We start from the raw sequence: 24173 nt of genomic DNA on the forward strand, positions 1-24173 counted from the left end.
TGGAGGAATCGGGAATATGAAATATTCCTTGATTTTATTACGGTACCTATCGTCCCTTTATTCCTCTAGAGTTATACGAGAGACAACCTTTCTTCATATTCATCTAGTTCTTCGGGAATAGCTCAAAGACACACATGTATTTGTTTCCGCGTTTCCGTGTGTTTCTTTGGGGTCTGTGTCTGTGTTCGTTATTGTTCTGCACGGAATGTGGCCCTTAAGAGCGAGCTCGTTTACACGAGCCATGAAATGCTCATATTTTGTGGATTCGCGAACTTTAGAACCAGCGGTTTGAACCCAGTTTTCAAGTCAAAATTGTAGATTAGCGGGCGCCACCTGTAGACCCCATTTTCTTCGTAAAGAACCCACACATCACTTTGAGCTAATGTCATAATAGCAAAGTTACTGACATTTCATAAATGACTACACAGCTGCCATGGATTTTAGTTTGCCTTCGCTACCATCCCCACTGGCTTTCTTTTCTCCTTCCGGCGTGCTGTTGTGGACTTTAGGCAGCGCAGCGAAAGCTACGTGGGTTGCGTGAACACGAAAAAAAACAGTGCTTTTCCATTGTCCGGCCCTAATCGCTCTCCGCGCAACACCGACTGAATAGAAGCTGCAGAAAGGGCTCAGACGCCCACAAGGCGCCAGTGCCCCTCCGCTCTCTCAGAGCACATAGCCTCTAGTCATGTGGACGCTATCGTCCTTCGTCGACGGACCAATCAGGAGCTTGTAGCTTGCTTATGTCACGCACCGCACGCTGCTTGCGTCATTACGTGCAAAATAACAGGAAGAACCCGGAGTAGAGCATGGGATTTTTTTATTATTTGTGACTTAATGGCAGCGCATAGCGCTGCTATTTAGGCCATAGCTGATTGTTGCTGTATCTTGCACTTTCTGTGCGTTTTATTTAAGATATGTAAAAAAGATATTTCAGGAATGCTTTAGGGGCATTTTAGTTAAAGTAAAAAAAAAAATGGCACTTCCTCTTCATTCCGCCAAGCGCAAGCACCCACCGCATCTTTTGTGGACGTGGTGACATACTGAAACTCGTTTTATATGGTCACAACAGTCTCCAATATTTTTCGCGACGTCATATAGGAACCAGGAACCATGGTGGTTAGTGTAGCTCATGTACGTCTAACACCAGTGATTAATGGGACCCCCAACCCACAAATTCTTCTGTGTTTCATCTCTTGTCCATCAAATGCAAAGTTGAGTACTGCTGTATAGTCAGTACAAATAAAAAAAGGAAACGCGAAATTGCTCAAGTCATTGCTTACATATATACAAACAGCAACATGGTATTCATTGTCTTCTTTAGTCAACAATCTAGGAACCTCCTGAAGATACCTCTGCAACTGTCACTGGCTCCTTTGAAGCTAAAGAAGAAAAGGCGAACTAGCGCCACATTATATTGCATTTTGTTTATAGCTTGCGCACAACTTGTACACGCGGCGAGGACAACTGTTCCTTTTTTTTGCTACTGCTTCCTCATTCCACTCGGAAGAGCGGGCTGTTTGAAAGCGTGAGTTGGCTGAAAGCAATAACACACAACACTTTGAGCCGATGCAGGGAATTTGAAGAATGCGTAATCACGTAGCGCTCCAGTGTGGTTGACAGGAAGACCCAAATACCTCGGCACAAGCGGCAAGCAAGCGCTGTGCCCCAAATGTTTTGATGCATACCTTATTACATGCTTAGACAATTTTGCCTACGCGATAGTGAAGCGAAAATCTTTCACGTTTTCAATCCTGGTATGCCGGCTTATAATGGCGCTGTTGATGAGAAGTTAGATTAAGGGAACATATTAAAGCAAACAGTTCTACTTGTTGCTCAACAACGTATAAAAGCTTCCGGGCAAGGAAATGAACAAGTTGCAAAGAACATAACGTAACTTCGAGGTCACTCAGGTTCAGCACCCAAAGATACCTCTGAATATCAGAATATGCCTGGATCAACGGAAAATGACCCGAAGAGTAGTTCTGGCTCCTTCCAAGCGTCTTAATTTTTTCTCTTACTGCCAGCACACTACTTCATCTATTTATATAGCCGGCGCCCCGCGGGCAACAGGGGACATCTGCAACCTATAAATAGCATGCATGCGCCGCTTGGTCCCCTTACCATATTAAGTCTAGATGTGACAGGCTCGAACGAAGCCATCATGGCCAGGAAAACTACAAAGCGTGCCAGCGGCCAGATGGAATGGTAGCTACTCGAATATCCAAGCAACGCCAAGTCGTCCACCTTCAATGTTAGTTGGACCACTCACATCGCCGGACCACTTACACTGTGTGCGCGTCAAATGTTGTGTATGAGATACCCTTAAGTTGTTAACGAGAAACTGGAAAACTGGCCAGTGGACAAACTGGCCAGTGCTTCAACGACAGGGCTAGGCATCACAATAATGATGCTAGAAAAGGGTATCGCAGCCTCTTGAACGAACACTGAAAAATGTGCGCATGCACAATGTAGCCTTCCAAAAAAAAAAGAAAAAAATGCGGAATAGGTAACGGGTACTTTATAACGAAAGCAGATGACAAGTGTGTCAGCTATCCGTCTTTGGTGGTGCATGAGAAACAAGCGACTTTTCTTTCGAGGCATCAGAAACGTGAACGGATTGACTATAAAATCTCATAAATGAACTGATTGACTTATATAATATTTTGCATGATGATGCGTGCATGATGTACCTGATGCGCAGAGCACAAAATAGATTATCGTTTGCAATAAATGCTATATAGTTAGAAGTTCAGCGCCCGTCCTGTCGTATGTCTTCCTTTAATATTTGTCTTTAGCTCGTTTTACCCGCCGTAGTGGCTCAGTGGCTATCATATTGGGCTGCTGAGCACTAGGTCCTGGAATCGAACCCCGGCCGCAGTGGTTGACTTTATGTGTGGTAGCAGTTTGCAAGAACCGGGCCCCTCGGTTCGCCTTCGTCTCGTTCATTACCTAGAGGTGGTCTCATCTTCGGCAGCTTGGATGTCTTCAGGCATAGCATACGAGGATTCATTGGCGAATTGCCGTCTCCCAAGTTTCCATAACACGTGCCGCCTGATGGTAGAAAGGATGTTCTGCATCCTCCGGCGAGGCCGTGAGGGGTGGGCACTGGCTAACAGTCCCAGGGTTAACTTCTGGTAAACGTACATAAATACCCAAGTAATTGGGCGGGAAAACGGCGCCGCGATAGCTGAATGGAGAAGAACGTCGTACGCGTAACGCAAATACGTTGGTTCGTGTCCCACCTGCGGTCAGTTGTGTTCGCACGCTTTCGTTTTCATGTCTTTATAATTTCTACATTTCATTTAAATAGACAAGGTTGTTTTTTTCTTCTGTGCTTTCCTTGTTGTCATGTCTGTTGTTGCTATGTCGGTGTCACTTACGAAAACCGGGCTCCGTTTTTAGGTTTGTATATTCATATATATATAAACTTAAATACGGAGCCCGGTTTTCGTAAGTGACACCCAAATGGCTACAACATACAATGTCTCTCTCTCTCTCTCTCTATATATATATATATATATATATAACACAAAAACACACAACAAACAGGAACAGTCATACAAATGTCTTTGAGACCAAACCATATTGTGTATAAAGAACTTAAAGTACATGGTGTTACATAAGAGACTTAACTAAGGACACGATACGTGATTACGGCAGCCACTGTTGCAAGCAGGCTGGCTGATCTCAGAAAAAGGTCGATGTGCTATACTTGGCGGACAATGTGAAGAAATCACTGCACTTTCCAAAATAACAATCAGCTGTTTCAACATCACGAGAAAGTGCTGCAACCAATTAAGCGTATCCACGAACTGATGCCACGTGTTCATCTTGCGCAAGAAGATCGGGCTACACCTAGTGGTATTGTTAAATTTGAAGAAAACACTGTGTGCTCATGGCACATATCCGAAGCTAGGATTTTATTTATTACACACTCACTCTTCTTTCTTTTCCTCAGGGGCGGGCAAAATGTCACTCACTCGAAAAGGGAGTATCTTAATACGGCCACGCATCCAAAATTAATGGAAGTGCTTTCAAAGATACACAAACAACCGTTAAACGGGCATCTCCTTATTTCGGGATTAAGTATGGAAACTGCATTAAAAGTGCATTTCAAACGCAGCTGTCAGGACTCAGAAGTTTAAGGCCCGAGCAAATAATTCCCCTATTGAAATGCGTGGCCAGCAGCAATCTGACAGTTTCTGCTCTAAGAAAAACGCTTAACTCCTGGAAAACGATTTCGCAAAGCGCTCTTTGTTGCAGCGATGGCAGGAACGGGTGCGTCTGCGTATCTTTAAGCAGATCTTGTTTGAAGCTTACGATCTAGTCAGATAATTGTCTAGGAATCCTTTTTAACACCAGAATTATTGCTGTGAGTTATACTGTTAGTTCTAATTAGTACTGTGCTTTTGTTTATTTTGTATTGCTTTGAAAAGCTTATAGCAAAATGTCCAAGCTTCAACTTACATAACAACTTTGGTAAATGGCACTGCTCTCGCACACATCCATTATACACTAACAGTAGAGCTTTACATTAATTGTTTATAAGTACAACCATGCATGTGAATAATTACTGATGCTTTGTTGGTTGGATGGATAGGAAGATCATTGCGAAGGTGGCAAAGAAGCACGACATGAAAGAAAAAGATTAATACCAACCGACAAATTGTTTGTAGGTTGCATAAACAACAGAGAAGACGCCATCGAAGGTGATTGTCGATGTCTGTGTCCTTTGTCTCCCTTTTGTCGCACATTGTAGCACATGGCCGCGCGCAGCCATGACTACTGCCCGCAATGCCTGGCGCCTGATTTGTGCCGGTGACCGAGCATGGGTGTCCGTTCCGTTTTGACGGTGGAAGGCGGCGTGCATCCTCTCCACATACCCCTTTCCCACATTCCTATTTATAAGTAACATTGCAACAACGGCGCAAATTCACCTGAAGTGCCATATACTTGTTATCGCCGTAAAATGGATGGCTGTACCGAACCGCGAGAATTATTGCTGGCTGGCTGGTTGGCAGGATATTTCAAACGAAGTGCCTCAAACTACGCTGAACGCACATGCGAACAATGCAGTTTGTGGCCCTAAGGGTGCAGTGGAACGGCAGATCCATAAGAAGAGCGCTCTTCGGCAACCGAATTCCGTGAAGCTTGGCACTAGCTTCGCAGTAGAATTGTTAAAATACGTACATAGCTGCTTATCGTACACGCATGTCTTTCCGTCCTCACGAGTTCGAACTAGAAACCTGCGCAAACGAGAGGGAGGAGTACGTGCTGTAGCGCATTTCGGCGGCAAATTGTGCTAGCGCGACGGAGGACTCGGCATTCTAACGAAAGAGACGTTTAGAAGCGGCTCTAGGCGTTAAATATGTCGTAAGAATAAAGGCTAGAGTAAAATGCGCGTAAAGCAAGCAACAGTGGCCTTCTAAACGCCCAAACGAACAAAAATACTGCGGCAAAGATTATAGATATATATATAACAGCTTTGAAGAAGTGGTTATATAATAACTGCAAATGCAAAGCCTCCCAACATTCTCCAGTTCTGGCGATCGCCGCAGAGGGCGAAAAACCAACCGGCTGGCTTTCCAGCATGAAGCGCGTAAGGGGAGCTATTGTAATGTGTCGGTATACTTGTATTCGTGTCTCTATTGCTAGCGGCACTCAACGCGGCTAAATATTAGATCTAGAAATGTACCCATAGGAACTGATAAACATAGTTAGCCTGCCATTTTTTTTAGAATATGAGTAAGTAATTGTTTTTATTTGACTCTCCTTATTAAAGTCTCTGCTTTATTTCTTGCATAGAAGTTTCGATACCTCATTGACGTGTGAGAAGCAACAGCGCGCTGGTAACTATTAAATTCAGGACATTTATCGATTGAAATTATACGGTGGTAATACGTCCGTACGTAATTTGCTTTTAGCCGCCCCATGCAGGTTCGCACCGTGCAGGTGTAAAAGAAGTTTGCTTTTAACAACAATGATATCTCCGCTATTTCAAGATGCCAGCGAGCGAACGTGCTTAAAGGCGGTGAATTCTATCAGCTGCGGCGTTTCGCTGGCATAACGCCTGCACGTCTTCCATCATTAGTGGTCTGCCGCTTCTGGCCACGTAGTGACGTGCGGCCTTGCAAAATGCGCTAGCCTGCGCAAACATTGTTAGCTGGAAACGAGCAAATTCTGCCTGGAGACTACCCACGAAAGCGGATAAACGTTGCAGACTGTGGGCGTGCGCACTGGTGAATAAGAAGGCACTGCTTTGGATTTTCAACTTTGAATTGCTTCGCGAGTGAGTGGGATAAAAGTATATTCTTGTAGTCATTTCTCAAAAGTGAGAAATGCTAAACATATGGTTATTGCTCTTCAAAGTCAATGCAAACAAGGGTCTTGCCATTTTGCCACGTTTCTAAGATCCCTGACATGGAGTGCAGCATAAATAATAAATCGTTTAAAAAATGAAGAAAATCTGACAAGTCATTAAAGACATCTTTTTTATTTCTCTTCATACAGCAGATGGGAAACCTGAGCCCCGTGTGTTCCAAAAACGTTTTCTGAAGTATACTCGGAGAATAGTTAAGTTCGAGTTAGCATTCAGCTAATCAACAGTGGACAAAGCAAGGGAAGCCTCAGCATGGGAAGTTGTCTTTGTCACAGCACTCACAAATGTGTTTTCTTCTTTGAAACCTTGACTCCAAGTTGACGTTTCCCTTGCTCACCTCTGTTATCCCCCTGCAACCTTTTTGTCATGTTTGAATGCATAAACTAAGATTTTTCTTCAGCATGAAACATAAATTGCGTTTCTCAAGGATTTGTGAGCATTAATTGGTTGCGCTTATATGTTTTAGTTTCCCTGTTTATTCGCACAATCTTTGCTGAGGTACTTGTAAGCACTGTTGTCTCCATAACCTTTACTTCTCTATGGGTAGTGCAGTCGTGTCAAAACCTTTACTGCAGCACGTGAACATTAAATCTGTAGCAGAAATATCAAGAGCGTACAATATGTGCTGGAAAATTTAGCATAATGTTTTTTTTATTCGTTCCGTTCTTTTTTCCGTCGCTACGCACCTCCCACCATTGTGTTATGAAATGTATGCGACATTGCAGCTCGAGTTTATCTTGCTAGGACTACAACTCTGCCGAGCACGTTTGGTTTGTTTCTTTCTTCTAGCTGAAATTCTGGAACGCAGACAACATTTATGTAATCTGAAACATGAGAAGCAGCACTGTGTGCAGCTAGAGTACGAGGGTAGGCCAGCGTAAATATCTCTCTCTCAAGCTTCGTTCTCCCTGCTTTAGGTGCCACGGCGAACACGATGACAAAAGTTAGTTCGATTTCAGCTTTCAATTCCATTATATAGACGGCTATCTGTGTTTCCGCATGTTTCTCACTCAGTGACTGACAACATTAGGTCCACCTGACCTGTACGAAGTTTGTGGGCACCTACTGCTTCATTCACGATTGAAGATAAACAATGTAGGCTTAGTTGTTCTAAGTGCTTTTTTTGGCAGCTGGGGACTCTAAAACAGCTGGTGACATAATAATGTCTGTAGCCATGTTAGTGTACCGTACACATGAATACCACCTTGAGAGCGGTAACGAAACGCTCCGAACCCAGCAAGCGCGCAGCCCGACCCGTACCAGCCGATACCGCAGCGGGCGTGCTGCTCACTACGTAATGATGATGATATTAGTTTTGATTTTGACAGCGCCATCTCTCGGTCGTGTCCGCTACTCTCATTTCTGTTGCACTGGGGAAGGTAAAGTTACCCTTTAAGTATTACAGTTGTTCTCTTGTTGAACTTGGGAAGCCTCAATTTTCCCAGGTCCTTCGTATGGTGCACCTTACTTAGGGCGGCTTTATGAGGATGCATTTAGACTGGTCCGCACAATGTGTATACCTACTGCAGATAAAATATTTTTTCTTTAAATTTCATTTCGAAACACTTCATGTTAAAATATGGTCAAGCTCGAGGGGCTGCTTTGTGCCATGGTCCACGAACTGTCAACTCAGTCCATGTGCCGAGACCATAGACAAACCATAGATTGTAGGAGTACTATGTTTTGGGGGGAGATGCTCCAACTGACGCTTAGAAATGATGTCGACATCACACCATACTCAATTAGGTTTTCACCGCTTCAAAATACTAGCCATCCTCCCTATGACGTCCTTATTACACTGGGTTTACATAGCATGGAGATATAGACTGTGCGATCGAAATGCCGAAAGCCAGCAATCTACGAGCTCCTTCTTTCACAGAAGTGCAGCTTATTTGAGAAGTGTGTACGCTGCGCAAGAACCTTTGCCTGACCGGATACATTTGTTGGTCGTATATGTTTGTTTGCCTCAGCTGTGAGTGCGTAGCGCTGTTCGTTCTATATGACATCTTCAGTTTTACATGTAATAAAGAAAAGGCGAAAAAAAAAAACTGTGGTAGAGTTGAGTGACCTCTATTTTTTGCCACGCTGCCGCCAAGAGTTCGATCGCCTGGGTAAATTTCTTTCTCGGTAAATTTTCTTTCCTTTTTTTTCTTAGTTTTCTTTTTATTCTCGGAAGTGTGTATTAGGTGGCAAAAACATTTTCGACACTTAGATCTGATAAAGGCAAACGGCAGGCAGCAGTGCGTCCTCACGACAGCTTGACATCAAGATCTAATGCAGCATCGGACCATGCGTAAAAGTGCGTTTACTTGTCTGTTTAGAAATTTATTCCACCGTTTTTACATGTGCTCTGGAGAGCTTACGTGCTCCACAGAGCACATGTAAAAACGGCGAGAGAAACGCCGGTCACACTGAAACGTGTGACCCGACGGTCCGTTGCATGTGGCAGTCCGGCAGCAATGATGAAGCGCTGCTACCTGCCGTCTTTACTTCTCAGATGTAAGGAACGAAACAGCTTTCGCTACGTCAGGCAAACTGGCGCTCACAAAAAAAAAAAAAAAAAAAACAGTGTTTAGTGAATTGGGCATCCAACCCAATACGCAGCGTAGCAATCGATAGTTTCCCTACTCGCAATAATAACCACCCACTGCAAACTGTTGAGTGTTCTGCCGAGGGATTTCTATTGATTTCTGTGCCTCTAAAAACTAACTCTTGTTCGCTTTACGTACGTTCTACTCTAACCATTTATCTGTAACCTATTGAACAGAAGGACGGTTTACAGAAGATTATCTACACAGTATTCAGTACTTTAAGTAGACGAAGCAGGATCAAACTGTAGAAATTTTTTATAATCTCCTGGCAAGGTAGAAAATACTTTTAAATGTATGCCGAAACCACGTCCTTAAAGACACCATAACTCGCGCTACCAGTTTTTCAGTTTTTATCAGAGGTTTTCATAGCATAATTACATCACTCTTCAAAGAAAAGTGGGGAAAGAATTGCTTTGAACGAAAAAGCAAGCGGTAAGACAACAGTCCCTCGCGTCGGTTCGCGAAATAAAACTGACGGTGACTTGAATAGCAGGCAGTGGAGCTAACCGTATGGAGAAGAGCTGCGCTTTTCCTTTTTTGTCAGTGAAGGATTCTGTCAATTTGTGGATTGCAGTTTAAACTTCGATGCCTTCGTAAGTGTGGAATGCTACAACGCTAGCGTATTCCCACTAGTGTCTTAGTGGATCGGTAGCGAAGCGCAATTGCCTAAACGCTCTATTTGCGATAAGCACATGTTGTTATAGTATCGCATAGAGGGCCGTTAAATTGAATGCATTTTCCTTGCCACGAAAGCGCGCATCAAAGCTACATGAAAGCGGATGCGGTAGTTAAAGCAGTGATGAGGGCGCCGATCTGAATGGGTTGGCCGATGCAGGCATGATGCACCACAGCAAGTACAACGTAAGCTCTGACGCAGGGGAATCATGTGCTTAGCTGTTCAGCGTGCCTCACTCACCTGACCGACCTGTCCTCACGTGAAACATGGAAAAACCAACGATAAATGTCGAACGTGCTTCTTTCAAATACTTCCGGATCCGGCTGGCGTAACTGTAAAGAAACTTGGAAGCAGACGTCAGACGTATCTTTAGCTACCGCCGATTTCAAATTTTGCTTCATGTACGTGTCAGAACCTGCATCTCATTATTATGCGCGTTATAGTGAACTCCGTAATAACTTTGACTACTTAGGGTTTTTTAAGCAGCGGCTAAATCTACGTACACAGGCATTCTTGGCACCCCAGTGAAATGTGACCACCGCGGCTGGGAAACGACGCAACGCCGTCGCCGCTGAGCTGCCAAGCCGGGTGAGATGGCTGTTAGAGTGCGAAACCAACAGAGACAAAGAGACCGACACGAACACGATGTCGCTAATGAAATTTAGGTCTGTATATGCGTCTTAGTTGTTTTTGCTCACTTCATTTTACCAAGCGAATGCCAACAAGCCCAAGCATCCACACTCGCGTGGGTTGAATGTTGATTATGAGCATCCAGTTTGAAATTAGGTGGTAAATGACACCAGCGATGTCGATGTTTTCGAGCAACTCTTCATGGTTTATTATAGGTCATTAAGATGCATGATTTATGTTTAAAAAACATGTAAGATAATGTATATTTATCAGGGCACATAGTAGAAAGTTTTCGTTTTCGTTTTTGTGCTACCTACGTTTGCGGCACGTGTGTACTCTAGGCACCTTTGACTGTTTTACGCTATAGATATATTAATATTTCCTCGATTATTCCTGAGAATGGAGACTCTGTACATTCCCTCATATTGGTTAGTATTTTTCTGAGGCCGATTTGGCTACTTCTCGTTCTATGAAAGACGCCCAACCTACGTCTTTCTGAGCTGTGTGTTTCGTATAGTTCTTCCGCGAACTCCTAAATCTACCTTTCTAGCGTAGTGCGAGTCAATACGTTCTCCACTGCACAGGGGAAACCTCGGCACACGTCGATCAAACTTCGCATTTTTGCACCACCATGGCCTTCTTAATAACGCGACTGCGCCAGGTACATCGTCAAGGGCAAATGCCCAACGTATGCCCGCGCTTTCACTAAACTTCTTGGTATTTCGTGCCATAGCAACATTAAAAAAAATCGCGCGTGCCGCGCCCATTAATGACGTCTTCTCAAATAAATTCATTACCGATGAAGAATTCTTGAAAGCATCAGCTTTCGTCGGCGTTCCATGTTATCCCAAGTTAAAAAAAGCATTTTCTTCACATTGATTAAACTAAAATAAATTAAATTATTGTCGCCTGTCCTCCTCAGGCTTACAAAGAGCAAACCCCTAGCACAATCCTAGTTCACGGCTTGCAGTTGGCGAAGCCGTGAAGTGTGTTAAGCCTCGTATTTGCTGAGATATTCGGCGTTAAAGGTAAAGAGAGCGTTAATTTATGAGCTGAGCGTTTAGCTGGCGTATATTTGCCTATACGCTGCTATTAGGTCGTTCAATAAAAAAAAAATGCACATGTCGAAACAAACTGCAATGGGATCTCAGCGTTTCTCGACCTGAGCATTTACTGGAAACCTTAATTCAGTTGAATTTGTGAATCCTCCACCACTTAAGCTGCCACTAAGGTCGAACCAGTCAAGGCACGCCATTGCTAAAATGGTGGTCAATAAGAAGCAGTAATAAATAACAGGAGCGTTGACCAACCATAACCGCTCCGCCAATTTTCAAGTGTTTCGCGCCAGCTCTCAAGCTTTCTCCACATTGCGTGAGGTGGCAGCATGTGTAGTTTGGGCTTGCTTTCTCGTCCACCCTACGTGAAAGTACACAGTTATTGTAGTAGCATAGAAATTCTATGTGTCCGCCTTTGTAAGATCGTCCCTAGTGCCGTATAACAGAAAAGTGTTTCCCGGCGGGGAATATTTTCTGTCGCTTAAAACATACTTCAAGCACAGATTTTCGCATGAAGCGTGTTCCGTAGACTCATCGTTTAATCCGTGCGTTGTTTATTTCTTGTTCCGTATATTTCGTCATGCCGTCTTCTAGCTTCGTCGTCCGGTCATCATCGTACCATCGTCTTCGCGCCAACCTCGTTATAGACTGGTCGTCATCCCATCACCGTCATATCTTCATCGTCATGGCTCCGCTGTCGTCGTTACGGCATCGCCATAACGGAGCTTACTGCACTGCGAGCAGTTTTCGCTTACATATTAAAGGAAGCCGTGAGCTCCTGGGTCTTCTTTACAGACTCACGTGCTGATCGCTTATTAATAAGATTGCCACGTGCTGACGGTCACATTAAATGCGACAATAACTGCTTGCACACCGACTATTGTGGCATGCAGCGCAGCATTACTCCGCAGCGGCTGCTTTCTGACTGAGAAGTAGCGGCCAATACACACGCAGGCTGTATTGCTGATTTACGCCGCATAACAAAGCTAACACCATTACTTTTTGGTGAGGGATCGGCGCTTGTGGCTTGTGTTGCGTGGCGCGCAGTCTGGGTCTACTCAGCAAGGCAGTACGAATCTATTGGCGCTTATTAGTGCGAAAGCATTATATATGCCCATTACGCGAAAATCCGGCGTTGTAGTGGGCGGCGTGACCGAATGATGGTACCATGAATGGCCAACGGCTCAAACAGTAAAAACACGTTAAAAATGCTCGGATTTACGTCAGATGTTTCAGGGGGTTCCTGTAAAAAAGGGAATTGACGACTTTGAAAAGAAAATTCTGTAAATTTTTCTGTGGATGAGAATTCATCTCGGACATCCATGCTGTTAGACGAGCCCACTTCCACAACTACACGGCGGCTCCGCGGTTCTGATTGACTAAAGGTGTGCCTAGTGCGTGCGTCATTGGGCACGTGAAGGGGAAGCCGATAGGGAGGAGGTGGCGCAACACACGAGTGTATAAAACGAATGCGTAAAATAAAAAACCAATAATGTCCGATCCAATGGCGCTGAGCGGTCCTTCGAGTTATGAACTGGTCGCGAGCAAGCGAGCGCGTTCGGACGCTTGGCACGATTTCATTAGGCCTTACTGAGGCCTCGATGTAAGATGCATATTCTTTAGGCGGAGATGCTTATCTGCTTGCCATGCGAGGCGCGACCGACCAGATGAACAACGTGGCGCGGCCGTTGGTCCACTGACGGCAATGGTTACCTCCCGGCTGTAAACGAAACTAACGAAACTAAATAACGAAACTAAAATGAAGAAAGCGGTGCTATCTCCCGCTGGTAAAGCCCCCGGCGCTTCGCGGTAAATCCACAATGATAGAGCGAGGCGCGAAAGTAGCAGGTCGCCGTGGTGAGGGGAGAGGGCACCGCGACCTCACGACGCTGCGTGCAGTTGCTGTTTTCTGGCTGCCTTTGTTATCCGCGTGTTCCTTGTCCGCCCAAGAGCTCTCGCCTGCGTTCCAACTGATGTTGCGTCGTCCGGCCGATAGATATCCGGTGCCGCCATTGGACCGATGGAAGTGCGCCATCGCTGGTTTATCTTGTTGTTCGTGTCGCGCGGGTGTGCTCGCCTAAAGAGTAGTACATGTCTTACACCGTTATCGAGGCGCAGTTAGAACGCCGGCGAGAGCCTGTCCGAACAAGGAACGCGCAAGAAAGAAAAATGCATATTGCTTTCGCGTTCCCACACCTAAGCAGTCTTAAGTGTCGCGGCGGTATTCTTATTCTGTCTGCGAGTTTTACATGCCATCTGGCCTTAACCGCCGTGATTGAACATATCAACCCCGCATTCAGCTAAATGTCGCACTTACTATATCGTTCCCTTTTAAAATCAAACGGATAAGGTCGTCATTGTACCTAGTGTGCAACGTAAGTATAGACATGGTCCACGTAACCTGCAGTTGCAAGCTGTTTACATTAAAGGAAGAGCCTTAATTTCCGCCGTGAAACGAGAAATGGCGCCAACAACGCCGCAAGCAGGTACCTCCCGCTTTGTACCCTCGGTGCACTGCGTAGACAAACACGCGTGCTGCACTGAAGATAATAGTAAATATCGATTCAACGCTGTCGTTCCATGCACTGAACATCATGAAAACGTGCTGTCAAACTTACCGGCAATTAGCGTCAATCAACGCAAACACTAAAGAAAGCTTCGCTTAAACAGATTTTTTTCCAATGAATGGTATCCCTAAAACTTTATTCGCAGTCATGTGGAGTGCTGCCCCCCTCACTCCCAGAGTAAGGGAAAAGAAGAAATAAACGAGGTTTTAGCGCTTAACGATCCCAAGAAAAAAAAAATCAATCCCGCTTTCCTTGGAGCAGGCTTACACGGTGTTGTTTGAGTAAAAAGATAGAAGAAAATAAACTTCAATAAGAAGAATGGTCCGGCAGTTTTGGCTGTGGTGGCCTCAGGTGACGGCTCCAAGTCCTTGGACTCGGGCGGCATCTAACAATTTAACCTTTAACCTTACCCAGGGTCTGTGAACGAGAAAAGGAAGGTATCGGTTTCATCCTTAACAAAATTGTCTTTCCTTTATTGAAATGAAAATAAAAGAAAGAGACGTAGTCACCTTTTAAAGGTGACGGCTACTCCTTTTCTCATCGCGGAAACAATATAAAAAAATATGTAGCAAAATGAAAAGAACTCACTTCATAAGGTCAGAAATCCACAGCACAGTCCTGTACACCCATGAACATAACAAAATAAAAATAAAATGCAAGTTGCACCACAATGAGTTTGTAAACAAAGACACAAACACACACAAACGGCCGTGATGTAGATTTCGATGAATGGGTTACTCCCTTATGTTGTTTAATGTTTGCACTATGTTTCAAGCAGTACTAAAGCCTCAAAACACTTGCAACATGTTTTCCTCGGAGATGGTCGTTCTCTCATGACGTACGCATTACTTGTAAATCTTGTTCATACACCGCTGGCGTTTTACGTGTAGAGGAAACAGCAGATTACCATTTCGGTGTGCTTATACACAGCAGCCCTCGCAGCTAGTGTATGGTAAACTTTCGTGTTCAAAGGCGACAGAACGAAAAGTTTGCCTTGAATCGGTACCCAAAAGGCGCAGTGCGCGACCGACATCATAAAACCAGTACTTCAGGAAGTGCACTATGATTTGAACATTAAGGTGGCAGGTAGCTGCAGTAATCCGGAATCACGGTCTGCTATGGAAAGAAATAATTAATCACAAATCTTGGCGCTCGGTCAAATGTTGTCTTGCCTTGAATGAAAGCTTGAATGGCACGAACGGAAAAATGCAAAACAATATACTTGTGTGAGCATTCCGACGAACTTATGTATTCTATATAAGCCTATTTGTCATTTCAATCATGACAAGACATGCAGATCAAATATATTTAAACAGGCTCGAGTATATTCGGGCCTTTATGGAATCAAAGCTTATCCCACAGTTCACCGACCACTCAGTGGGAAAGGTTCCCGGTGTGTGATAAGTTAAGTAAGCAAAGACGGAGTACCCCGAGGTCAAAATTAGAGAAAAACAATAATCACCAGTAGGTGTGCTACGAAAATAAGTAATTCGAGCTCTTCTCTATGTATGTTTCCTTCTCTTTTTCCATTTTTTTTTGTCTGAGTGCTGAAAGTGCTTAAAATATGTTGTTTATTATCTCCAAACCCGTTTTTTTTTTCGCAGTTCTTTCATACGCCAACAAGCATAAGCCTATTTTTCTAGTAGACATTTCGAAATCAAGCATTGCACAGGTATTTCTTGTAAATTTTTAGTAACATATTCAAAATAAATTTAAGGTATTTCATGCCCAGTTGGGCTTGTTGAACTTCCGAAAGTATAACTGAAAACGATAACTCTGTGATATTGCTGTTTTAATTCTTCATTGGCGAGTGTTGCCTACACGCAACGCAAAAGAAAACAATTTGTTTTCTTCCTGAGTTTCGGTGTTGAGACAAAGTTTCCGGCTAAATGTTTTTGGCCAACACTGAATGACGGGAAGCACGCGCCATTTGTTGGTTTAGCGAAGGAACACAGGATGAGGAAGAAGTTCACCATGCGAATCACTTGTTTTTTTTTGAAACAACGGTCAGCTACACTCTTAAGCAAATGTACACCCTTTGGGGTGTATATTTTCTACACAACAATAATCGTCATCTCTCTTGCCTGCGTTTCCTTCCTTGAAAACACTGCGTTCGCTACTATCCTGTCGAGAATGCTCTGTCATGATGATAACTGGTATGCCCTTCGTGACTTGAATGTATCGGACTCGCCGCGTTAAAGAAAGTAAATGCCGACAAGGCAGAGGACGATTACTGTTGTGTGGCAAAATGGTGTAGCGAGAGAGAGAGAAAGAGGAAAGGCAGGGAGGTCAACCAGATATTGGTCTCCTGTTTGCTACCCTACACCGCGGATGGAAGATAGGGGTTATAAAGAGGACAGACAGGAAAACGTAAAAAAAATGAAACACGCACACACGGAGGCACACACACACACAAGAGGCGTTCCAGTTAAAGTCGTTCACACAGTCCGGTAGATCGCAAAAACCGCAATAGTGCTTGCACGGCCTTCTTCTGTGACGGTAGGTGCTTTCAATGGTGCAAAATTCTTTTTTCTGATAGCGGTTGGTCCTCCAGCTGGTCAAGTTCGTGGCGAAGGCATTCCCTCTGTGGAGTGTACTGCGTGCCGGCGCACAAAATATGGTCAATTGATTCTTCGTGGCCACAGTGGTCACAAGTTGCGGTGTCGGTCATCCCTATGCGGTGTTGGGGTCTCGGCGCTGACTCCCGTTATTGCAATCGCACCGCTAGCACGAGTTGTTGCAAATGGGTCGCAAGCCCCAAGGGTAGCGTTGGCCTGGCGGCCTGGGGCACAACTGGAAGCATCCGAAGGTCCCGGCAAAGCATGAGTCGACTGGTAACGGAACAACTTGTTTATTCTAGCATCGCTAAAGAGCGGGCGGTCAGGTCGACCGAAGTGGAGAGACGGGAGAGCACGTTACTCAACAGAAGAAATCGGAGCCTCTCTCTTGGCGTCCGGGGGCAGCTGCTCTTATACTCTCGGAGTCGAGGGCAAGAGGAAGGCCTCGTGACGAGACCACGTGACGGCGGGGCACGGACCGGCTGAGAGACACGTTGAGACGAGTGTAGTGACGCATCCGCCAAACCGGCGCCGGTCAGACCTCCTCGCTTCACACTTGGGGAGCTTCTCTCCCCGGCTGCCGCGCTTTGACAAGCGTGGGCACACACACACACACGCACACACGAAGACACGTGGCACTGAAACACGCCTGGACGCGCTTGGCGGGGAGGCTTTGCGGCAGCTCCGAACGGGCCAAAATGTCCGCCGCTTTGAACGAAGCCCCGGCGTCCGTTGCATCCGCGCCGGCTATACCGCGCGTCGTAGGCGAAACGTAACAGACCGCCCCGCCAGGGGAAGGAGATCCCGATGGTCAGGGGACTGCATCCGCTGTCCGGAGGGATGTCGCTCGATGATGCTCATAACCGAAGTCGGGCGTCTTTCGGCGTTTCTTGAGCGCAGCGCACAGAGAAGGCCTGGTTCTCTCGTTCAGGTTCACACAGGACACTGCAAAGTGACTTCGGGAGAGTTGACATTTTTGTTCTCGTTCCCGGCAAGCGTTAGAACTACGCCGAAACTCAACCGCTCAGTCAGCAAGCACGAAACAACCCTCACTAAGCCCTGCCAGGCTCTTTCCCCTTTTATACTACTGCCTAGTTCCTTACAGTAGTTTAGCAGCACTCCGAACGCGTCCACAAATCGGAAAATTGCACTAGAAAGCACATCATCACTTTGAAACACTACACAAAAGCAATATGTTAAAAATCCTGCCTCAGGAAGAAAAACATCAGTAACAAATACCTCTGAGGCTGATTCTTACGTTAGGGGCTTCGACTTAAGCCATCGGCGTTACCGTTGAGACTCCCCTTTTTGTAACGCACCTCAAAGGAATGTTGTTGCAAAGCGAGGCTCCAGCGCAGGAGGCGGCCATTTGTGAAAGAGATGGTCTGCAGCCATTGGAGAGGGCAGTGATCCGTATCGAAGCATGCGAAGCGGAGAACGCAGCGAGCGACCGTACACTAGCTCAGCTGGTGAAAACCCCGTAGCCGCATGCGGCGGGGTCCTCAATGCAAACATCACCCCAGGTAGACACAGCTCCCAGTCAGTTTGTTGTGCAAACCACAATGCTCTCAACACGCACTTCATGACGGAGTGGAGCTTCTCAACGGAATTCGACTGGGGGTGGTGCACTGAGCTGTGTAACAGCTTTACCCCGCACCTTTCGAGAAAGGCTGTCGTCAAAGCGCTAGTAAACACTGTGCACTGATCTGATTGGATTTCCGCAGGAAAATCAACTCGCGCAAATATGGACAGTAGTGCATTGACTATCTCAACTGAGCTGAGATCTTTAAGCGGCACTGCTTCAGGGAACTTTGTCGCTGGGCAGATCACAGTCAAAATGTGTCTGTACCCCGTGGCTGTTACCGGCAGAGGTCCCACTGTATCAATAACGAGCCGTCTAAAAGGCTCCGTAATGATAGGTACCAACTTCAACGGCGCCCTCGATTTGTCCCCTGGTTTGCCCACCCGCTGACAGGTGTCGCATGTCTTCACAAAGTGGTCTGCGTCCCGAAAACACCCTGGCCAATAGTACTCTTGCAAGAGACGGTCCTTAGTTTTCTTAACTCCTAGGTGTCCGGACCACGAACCCCCATGCGACAAGCGCAACAGATCCTGACGGTAGCACTGAGGCACGATCAGCTGATCGAACTCCACTCCCCTGCGGTCTAGATACTTCCGGTACAGGACCCCACCTCTTTCCACAAAGCGAGCATTTTTCTTGGCGATACCTTCCTTGACAATGCAGCGTATGTTTTCTAGGCTGCCATCCTTCTTTACTCGGCTATCAAAGCCGACCGGCTGACGTTTAGCAACCTATTAAGTCCGTCTGGCGTAGGCGCGATGAGCAAATCTGCAGATAGCTCTTCTAACTTTCCCGTGTCGGGCATTTCCTCTCCAGTATCTGGTGCCTTTAACGCTACAGGCTCAATTTTATTCAGTTCAGGCGTGCTCTGAATATCAGCTTGCTGCGCCTCTGACCCTTTCTCATTGTTCGACAACGTCGGCCCCGCAACTACCGCCTTTGCAGCGAGCTCCCGAACTTTCGATCTGGTTAAGGCCTGAACGCTAGCCTCACCAAACAAAAGCCCCTTCTCGCGCAGGAGGTGATCGGACCTGTTCGAAAATAGGTACGGGTACTGGGGGGGCAGCATAGATGACACTGCGGCCTCCGTCTCAAGCGCTCCGAAAGGTCCTTCAATAAGCACTTTTGCTACGGGCAGACACACGCTATGAGCTTCCACGGCTTGCTTGATCCATGCGCACTCGCCCGTGAACATATCGGGTTCTACGTAAGAGGGGTGAACTACATCCATCGTAGCTGCGGAATCGCGAAGCACTCGGCACTCTTTCCCGTTCACGAGGAGGTCTCGCATGTAAGGCTCGAGAAGCTTCATGTTCTCGTCAGTGCTGCATAATGACAAAAACACGACTTTTGTTTTTGTTTCTGGACACTGCGTCGAAAAGTGACCCGGCTTCTGGCACGTATAACAAACGCGCGCTTGCCTCGTCTAGAACCGCTTTCTGCGTTCGGCTTCGCTTGCCGCCATCTCCTTACGTTCGGTCGGACTGCTTTCACTCGCATCCGAACTACGTGTGTCCCCCTTTGCTCTCATGGGCGTGAACTTCGGCCTCTCAAACTTGGAGCCAAATTCACCCTTTTGACCGTCCTTAGCTCCGCGAGCCCGACGCGTCACAAACTCTTCGGCTAGCTCAGCGGCTTTAGCAACCGTACTAACGTCTGGCCTATCCAAGACCCAGTACCGCACGTTCTCAGGCAACCGACTATAAAACTGTTCCAGCCCGAAACACTGCAGAACTTTCTCGTGGTCACCAAACGCTTTCTCTTCTTTGAGCCACTCCTGCATGTTTGACATTAGCCTGTAGGCAAACTCTGTATATGACTCACTTCTGCCTTTCTCATTTTCCCGAAACTTCCGACGGAAAGCCTCCGCAGAGAGCCTGTACTTTTTTAGCAGACTCGATTTCACTTTGTCGAAATCCTCTGCCTCCTCTCTATTGAAGCGAGCGACTACGTCGGCCGCCTCGCCGGGTAACAAAGTGAGCAAGCGCTGTGGCCACGTTTCCCGAGAGAACCCCTGCTTCTCGCACGTTCGCTCAAAGTTAACCAGGAACAAACCAATGTCCTCTCCAAGCTTAAACGGCCGCATCAGGTCAGTCATTTTGAACAATACTCGTTCTCCTGCACCGTGTGCCTGACTTCCATTACGAGCGCGTTCCATCTCTACCTCGAGACGCTTCATTTTTAAAGCGTGTTGATGGTCGCGCTCTCTTTCTTTCTCTTGTTGCTCTCGTTCTATCTGTTCTTTACGTTCACGCTCTTCTTTTTCTTTCTGTTCTTTTCGTTCGCGCTCATATTTCTCTTTCTGTTCTTTAAGTTCGCGCTCCTGTTTCTCTTTTTGCTCTTGAAGTTCGCGCTCCTGTTTCTCTTTTTGCTCTTTAAGTTCGCGCTCCTGTCTTTTTGCCCGCTCCTCAATGGTCTCAAGGCATTCCGACAGCTCGTCATCCTCAGCTTCTAACTCAAGAATAGCCCTCAGCAGTTCTGGTTTTCTGAGTTTGTCTGAGACATCCAGACCCAACTCTCTAGCAAGCTCCAGCAATTTCTGTTTGCGCAACGACTTCAAATCCGTGGCTGCTCTGAATGCTGCTTTCTCTACTGCCTACTATTGTCTTGCCGCAAACTAACCCGGCAGCAACGACAACCACAATTACCAGCTCTGTTTCTGACACTAACAAAAGCCTGGCAAAACTCAGAAGAAGAAAGTCCCGCACTCACCAAACCTCGCAGCCAAGAATTCAGCGCAGTCGTTCCGCTGCAGGCAACCAGTCATCACACAGGGCTCGTTGCACTGCTCCCGGATGGTCGTTGTGCTGCTCAGCATACAGTCAACCGCATATCTTCGCTGCTGGCCTCCGTTGTCGCGATCTCACCGCTGGCAAACAGTTGTTGGAATCTCAGCGCTGACGTCCGTTGTTGCAATCGCACCGCTAGCACGAGTTGTTGCAAATGGGTCGCAAGCCCCAAGGGTAGCGTTGGCCTGGCGGCCTGGGGCACAACTGGAAGCATCCGAAGGTCCCGGCAAAGCATGAGTCGACTGGTAACGGAACAACTTGTTTATTCTAGCATCGCTAAAGAGCGGGCGGTCAGGTCGACCGAAGTGGAGAGACGGGAGAGCACGTTACTCAACAGAAGAAATCGGAGCCTCTCTCTTGGCGTCCGGGGGCAGCTGCTCTTATACTCTCGGAGTCGAGGGCAAGAGGAAGGCCTCGTGACGAGACCACGTGACGGCGGGGCACGGACAGGCTGAGAGACACGTTGAGACGAGTGTAGTGACGCATCCGCCAAGCCGGCGCCGGTCAGACCTCCTCGCTTCACACTTTTGGGGAGCTCCTCTCCCCGGCTGCCGCGCTTTGACAAGCGTGGGCACACACACACACACGCACACACGAAGACACGTGGCACTGAAACACGCCTGGACGCGCTTGGCGGGGAGGCTTTGCGGCAGCTCCGAACGGGCCAAAATGTCCGCCGCTTTGAACGAAGCCCCGGCGTCCGTTGCATCCGCGCCGGCTATACCGCGCGTCGTAGGCGAAACGTAACAGCGGAATGCATAGGCCTTCGTAAAGGCAACGCCCAACCAAAGTCGATATAAAAGCGTGGCGTCTCTACGGCGAAGCTGTGATGGCGCTCGAAGACTTAATGTAGGATCAAGTGTGTACCGTCGCGTATTTGTTAAATCTGGCTCATTCCATTTCGACGCGGTACACTCCCGAGCAAGTAGGCGGAGCTTCCATGCTGCGTCAGTTCTAGAAAGAGGAATTGGGACGTGGTGCTCCTCAGTACGGGCTGAGCGGGCAGCTTGATCCGCCCGTTCATTGTCGATAATCCCGCAGTGACTTGGAAGCCAGTGGAAGGTTATTTCATGACCTGCATCACTTATATGGTGTAACGTCTCTGTAGTATGAAATATTAGTTGTTCGTGCGGTCCGCGTCTTGAAGGTGACAGTAGGGACTGCAGTGCCGCCTTCGAATCGCAGAATATGGTCCACTTGTGTGGCGGTTCATCACCAATGTGATGAAGGGCAGTAAAGAGCGCTGCGAGCTCTGCTGCCGTCGATGTTGTCGCGTGAGTCGTCTTAAATTTGATTGTTGTTGCTTTCGCTGGTATGACGATTGCCGCCGCGGAGCTGCTTAGAAGGACAGATCCGTCAGTGTAAATATGCGTAGAGTCACGGTAGTTCTCGTACAAATATAGTAGCGTGAGCTGCCTAAGGGCTGGTGATGATTGATCAGTTTTTTTCGAGATACCAGGTATTGTGAGGTTGATTTTTGGCTGAGCGAGGCACCATGGAGGAATCGAAGGTCTCGCAGCTGGCGTGAAACAAGCTGCCGATGATTCATCATGTGCGGTTATCGTTTGACTGGATGATGTCTGTGTGTAGAGAGAGAGAGAGAGAAAGAAAAGGGGAAAGGCAGGGAGGTTAACCAGAGAAAAGGTCCGGTTGGCTACCCTACGCTGGGGAGAGAGGGGAGGGGGAGGTAAAGTGGTAGAAAAGTAGAGATAAGGAAAGGAAGGAGAATAATTGTGTAATTTTGCTTAAGAGTGTAGGAGGTAGACTGATACAATATCTCCGGCTGCAGCAATGCCACAGATCACACACGTAATGTCAAGTAAATGAAAGTTAGACCTATGGTTCACATGGGATGATCGTTGTCTCTGCAATTTTCAAAGACAAAGGTGGCTTGGGGTGAAGCCCACTTATAGTTTTCTACCTGAGGTTGCCCCCTTATTGCTATAAAAAAATTGTGCAAAATGTTTTTTTTTTCATTTTTGTTGATTGTGCTTATTCAAGATGCGTTTTGTACATTTTCATATAGCATAAGTTTTCTTGCAAGCATTGTATGCGCAGTCACTAAAGGTCTAAAAGGCACACTTACCAAAAGAGCATGTCTGATTTAGTTTTGGTTCAACTTTTTTTGTTTGTTTTCGCTGCCCTGTCAGGCTTTTTTTAGATCCCGCTAGTCTTGGTTCATTGCGTCGCTCAACGACCCTCCTTGTGGCAGTCCAAAAGTACTTGTGTTGTGATGAGCTAAATTGATGCTCTGAGTGCTGCGTGAGACCCACCTTCGTTAGCAATTTCTAAAGTAAAGAAAATAGGACCTCATTTTGCCCATTTATTGACGTCTTAACTTGCGAAGAAAAATAAGTTCTTTAATACACACAAATAATCTAGATTTTGGCTTTTCTCAGTAAAATTTTTTTTTTAGTGGGCCTCGTATCTCACATCGAGCGTCGTAAACGTGCGCGGAAATTGTGCTAGGCTCTGTTCTATACTAGTTTATTACTAACTCAATCTATTACTAACACATTGCCAACAGCCTAGCTTTCCTTTTTACTCTGAACCTTCTGGCAATATATTTCCGACAACAGCTTTTATTTACGATACGTCTCGAAAACAATCATAGCGGATACAATGTACTCTTTCGTTGTTACAAATCGGCTCAGCATTCGCGATTACACATCGTGCTCTAAAACTTACGTTTCTCAAGAGCGAGCTGTTGCCGAGCTTGCAACGACAGGACGTGAAGCCGCATGCAGCTGGTAACTCCTGCGCCTGCAGGTACACTCTAAAAACTAGAACAATAATAACTGTAGACATTTGGATATTTGCTATTGGTATACGCAACCCTTGTTAACGTTCAAATCTACCGAAGCCTCGCGGAATCGGGTATTTCGGCAAATTCTTATTGCTTCGGTAGATAACATTGCTTTTATTCTTTTACATCGTAGTCGGTCTCAACCTAAGAATAATAGGCCAATCTACCACTATTCAGCGTGCATAAATGCTTCAGACAATTGAGCTATAGGGAGAGCTTCAGGTATTTTTGAAATATCTCATTTCCTATAATCGGGAAATCGTAAAAGCAGTACTATACTAACCTTGTAAAGAAGGAGAGCGGTAACACGAAAAGGATATGGGAAATCATAAAAAAAAGTTATAGGCTAAGGCAAAACACAGAGCACTCAAGTTCTTTTATGGTTTGTAATGTTATATTTACATTGAATTTCTGTTTGCTGGCATAACGTCTAAGCCAATTTATCATTTTTTTTTTGCTTGTGTATTGTTTTTGTCGGTCCTGAATCAGTGTCTGTGCCTCAGACAGGGTTTAAGGCCCGTCAAGTTGCTGCGAGCAAGT

General features: G+C 46.2%; 1 long non-coding RNA gene across 1 annotated transcript; it reads right to left on the reverse strand.

The window, feature by feature from the left end:
* Positions 1-14062: 14062 nt before the first annotated feature.
* LOC129387444 (uncharacterized) lies at positions 14063-23162 on the reverse strand. Its single transcript, XR_008614661.2, has 3 exons — positions 22914-23162; positions 14487-14516; positions 14063-14315 (listed from the first exon to the last, which is right to left on the reverse strand). It is a non-coding gene; the product is annotated as an uncharacterized lncRNA (long non-coding RNA).
* Between the last annotated feature and the right edge of the window lie 1011 nt (positions 23163-24173).

The sequence above is a fragment of the Dermacentor andersoni genome, chromosome 2 (genome assembly GCF_023375885.2).
Source record: "Dermacentor andersoni chromosome 2, qqDerAnde1_hic_scaffold, whole genome shotgun sequence".
NCBI lineage: Eukaryota > Metazoa > Arthropoda > Arachnida > Ixodida > Ixodidae > Dermacentor > Dermacentor andersoni.